Below are 4,834 nucleotides of genomic sequence, written 5' to 3'. Positions count from 1 at the left end.
TGAAGGGGTAAAGTCTACGCCAAGTGATGTGAATGATTGAACATATTCAATTTCTGTGCCACTGAAAAAATAGGTGGTGCATTCCCTACCAACTTGCTATTAGCACGAAATATTATAGCCTTTGTTTTTTCCTTATTTGCTGTCAAGGAGTTTGAGGATGACCATTCCTTCAGAGCAGTCAATACTAAGTTCGCTGAATCGGTTAATTGATTAATATCAGTGGAGGAACAGAACAAAGTGGTGTCATCAGCATAAATAGTAAATTTTATCTCGTTGTTTATATTAATGATGCCATTTATATATGAGTTAAAAAGTATAGGACTAGTATAGGCACTCCATTTGAAATCTGTAGGACATCAGAGCTGCAATTATTGATGACAACATAATGTGAACGCGAGGAGACATATGACTTGAAAAGGTTGAGGGCATGGCCACGTATACCGCAATGTTCAAGTTTTGCAAAGTGGGTGTTATGATTGAGGGTATCAAACGCCTTGCTGAAATCTGCGAAGATTCCAAGAGTGAGCTTCTGGGATTCAATATTACCTAATATATATTCTTTTTGATCAAGTAATGCATGTTTTGTTGATTTGTTCTTGGTAAACCCGTATTGGCAGTCATTTATAATAGAGTGCTTTAGAAGGAAGTTATGAGTTCGATGATGAATTACGCGTTCTAGCCTCTTGGAGAAGAAAGGTAAGACCGATATGGGCCTGTAATTACTTAAAATATTTCTATCTCCCTTTTTGAAGATTACTGCCACCCTAGCAAGTTTCATATCATCAGGAAAGTGGGCTGTAGTCAGCGCCGTGTTATATATATATGCGTTAAGCAGGGAACTATTGAAGGCAGGGCATACTTTATTGGGCGACTCTGGAGATCGCAAGAGCCTAAGCTTGTCGTTTCTCTCAAGTTTTTTTAAAATAGGGTACACTTCATTTTCATCTGATAAGTTCAAAGAAGAGGGATTGTGAAATTCTATCACCCAGAAATTTTGAGAAGTCAGGGCTGTGATGCCGACTGCCAACGGTAGTAAAAAATTTATTAAAAGCACCGGCCAAACGAGACCCACTCAGGTTAGTTCCATCAACTGCTAAACTTGTCATGTTATTTGGATGTGTAATACTATTCAAAAGTAGATTAAGGCGCCTCCATTTTTCTTTAGGGCGATTGGAGAGTTCCTTATCAAAAAGGTTATTGTGGTAAGTAGTCCTAGCTGTTTTGAGTTCTTTGTTCAAAGAGTTTCGAAATGCTTTAAAACGGGCCAATAGTGAAGTATCCCTAGGCCTAATAAATTCAGCAAACATCCTGTGCTTCTTTTTTGCAAGTCGTATAAGTCTTGAGGACATCCATGGTTTGCGAGCCGGGTGTAGGCGCCCTTGCCTACCTCGTGTCACGGGCCTGCGCTTCGGGGCCGAGTTTTTCAAAGCTCGTCCAGGACGGGAGCTCTTCGGATCCATGTTCTTTGCTGAGCACACCACGCGCTAATCGGTCGCGCGACTTTCATCTTTGTTGTCGTCTTAAGACAAACTTCGCCCACCAGAGGCGCATTGGCATGTCCCTTCATACTCGCTGGGTGGCAAACTGCGAGTCGCTTGGCAAAGTGGTGCACTGACTGCTTCGTCCTGGAGTCATGTGCTCGACAATGTATTAGTGTCTTGCAGTCCGCATTAAAAAGGGGATTTCACTCTGTCTTTTTTTACAGCATATCTAATAGTCATGGACAAGCTAACTTAATTGCAATGACGGAACAGCGGACAGAAACCAGCGACAGCACCGTGAAGCAGAGGGTACAAGAGCCGTCAAGTAGATAAACGCTCCCACCAGAGTGCTCCCTGCGTCTCCTTTCGAGCGGAATAGCTCTGCAGTGATAATACTTGCGAAGGCACCTTTGCAAGACCAAGCGGCAGAAGCCACGAGAAAAAAAAATCTGTAGACAGTAGAAAACTCTCAGGGTGCCATAAAGTGCTGCGCTAGACGGCGGAGAAACAAACACATGTGCCTGGTTACTTTGGGTAAAGTAGGGATTCGTTACATGCTAGGCATAGTGAACTTTTTTTCTGTCCTGTTGTTTGTGTCCACTCTTGTTGTTTGTGTCTTATCTGCTGTCCGTGTTTTTTGCGCTGCATATACTTTCCTTAAAGGGTCAGTCTACTGAATTTTATCGACCATATTTTCTTTGCGGCAACCGATAGCTCTTTACTCAAATTACCGTTTAGCCAGCTGTGGTGCCAAGGAGTGCGGTAGAACATTTTAAAATAGAATTTATTAATGTGGGAACACATCTGTATGAGATGGTAGTCTCATCTGGCAACCATCTGGATTTCCGCCGCGCGGCGACAAACATGGCGGCGCCCGCCCGTCGAAGCCGGACCTCTCGCTTCGGACTGAATTCTCGTTGTTGCTGCCTTTTTCAGTGCGTTCACTGGCCATAAATGGGGCGCCGGCCTTTCGCTTCGTCTCATCTCGCCTATAAGAAAACATATAAGAGATAAATTTTGCTTTATTTTAATAATTAGAGTGACGATTCTGCCGCTCCTAGGCTTAAGTGGAGAGTCGGTTTGTTTACAGCAATGGTTTCCGTCCTGACGACCAGATGGCGCCACTATAGGCTAAGTTTATTTTTGCGTCTCTGCTAGCATACGCTGAACTAAAAGTGGGAATGTGCCTGCGTTCTGCGTACGTGTAATTATAAATATTCATGTGATTTACAGAAAAAGCGAGCGGTACGCCTTCTACAGTTTACTAGAACAAAACGTGAGTTTCTCTGACATTGGGGCATACAAATGGTACGTAGTATATTCACTTATGCTTCTACAAAAAAAGATTACCACTTTCTTGAACAAAATGAACGTGTGGGGTCGCCACCATGCTTTTTTACGCGACTTTTAACGCCGAAATAAAATATAAATTCCTGCCTAAACCGGGCGCAGACCCCTCGTTATTGATGTTATAGGGTGCCAACTACCAGAATATGCCATTATTTATACACTCATCTCGGTGAGTAGACTGACCCTTTAAGATCAGCCACCGATTAGCCCATACCAAAATTTTGATTGAACTTTTTTGTGACGGACACCTGTAATTCGGTGATTTTTAGTTTTACAAACCTCTCCAAAATGAATTTACAGTTAATGCGCGGCTTTTTGTTTCCTGCATCCAGCTTTTATTGTTTTACATACACACATTCCCGTTCCCCACTTAGAAACGTCTGCATTCTCCCCGGTGCACGCGTACGAAGAACACGAAGCAGAAGACAAATTAGGATGGCTCGCGTTGCTTGCTCTACGCTCAAGTTTAGAGGACAACAACAACAACGTTTCCGATCATTCCTGATGTCCCATCAATGCGGTTCGTTTGGGTTCCCGTCCTTAGGGGCCTTCATTTTAATGATCCTGCCGATGCTTATAACGGAGGCAGCCCTGAGTGGTCCACTCGTTGACCTCTACAACAACAAACTGTGCGCAACATTACGGCCGCAAGGTTTCTTACCTACGCTTTAATGCGAGAGTGCGAGGGATGTAAACTAGATTTTCAGCAGCTTTTGATCCCTTGGAGGAGTAAAGATTGACGGTCGCGTAAACTTGAACTGTTCTTCAGCCGACTACGTTGCCGTGTTGCGCAGCTAATTTTTTACGTATATAAGCCTGGTCTGGCCATTTCCTCTTTGTGTCGTAATTGTGCTGAGCAAGAAACAATACATTTTTTTTTCTCTTCAGTCACCGCTTCGCTTCTAAGGGGGCGACTGCTAGAAGTTCATTCTAGAAACTCAGTTTACACCTGTCTTCAGCGGTTGTTCTATGCTTTGTGTTTCTATGCTCGGATTAAGCAATAGAAATATTTGCTCCGCATTTCGATTTTTTTTTCTAGAATCAAAACATCTTCCATCATATTCTTTCTTAATGTTTGTAATCTGTTTATTTCGGTCATTTCTTTTTTGCTATTCCTGTTTCCGCTCTTTTGTTCTTTGTCTTCAACAAACTGAAGCTTATAGGCCCTTTTACCACCCTCAGCCATCTCTGTCACTAAATCAGAGTTGATAATTATTCTAATACAGCATCCTTCGTGCTGCATCCAATCTACAAATCTGGGTAGTCACTACCTGCTCGTGGGTATCCACCTTGTGGGTATTCACCGCTATTCTTTCGCGGGCAGCAACGACAAATACGCTCCTGCGCCCATCCACATGTGTGATTGTGCTCTGATACCACGAGCGTGAAGCCCTTTTACGCATGGCAGGGCCCCGGTATGTCTCACTTGTGGGATATAAGATATCCCTCGCCGCCCCGCGCCGAGTCACGAGACGAGAGCGCACGCCACAGGGAATGGGGAGAGGATGGCACCCGGCAACTCTCCTCACCCTCAGCTCGGACGTGACGTCACGCCTACGCTCTGGCGTCTTAGGGACGGGTGAACGACCCCTCATGATTGCAACAAGTTGCTCAAGAGGGAGGTAATGTCGTAGGGGTTAAAAGGCGAAGCTCACGCGGGAACAAAGGCTGTCTAGTCTCTCCTCTCGCCGTGGTGACTGCCCGATTGCCCCGCCGACCCCGTCTCCTGCCCGCGCCCTCCCGGATTATCCAACGCCAGTCGACGACGACTTGGTAAGCTGCTGAACCATCTATTATCGGATAGAACATTCTTCCGCAGTTTGCTTTGCCTTGCGCTAGGTAAATAAACGGTTTCCTAGCGTACTCTGTTCGTTGCCTACTTCGTCCGAACCCGCCGTGGCTGTGACTCTGCGCCACGGGTTGGGGACCCGAGAACGCCCGCGCATAGCTGGCACGGAAGCGCGCCTTCCCGGACGGCTGCACGCGAGCGACCCCATATCTTG

This window comes from Amblyomma mixtum, chromosome 3, assembly GCF_055824585.1.
Source record: "Amblyomma mixtum isolate Tamu chromosome 3, ASM5582458v1, whole genome shotgun sequence".
NCBI classification, from domain to species: domain Eukaryota; kingdom Metazoa; phylum Arthropoda; class Arachnida; order Ixodida; family Ixodidae; genus Amblyomma; species Amblyomma mixtum.
The sequence above is the reverse complement of the archived record's forward strand: the minus strand, read 5'-3'. Positions refer to the sequence as shown.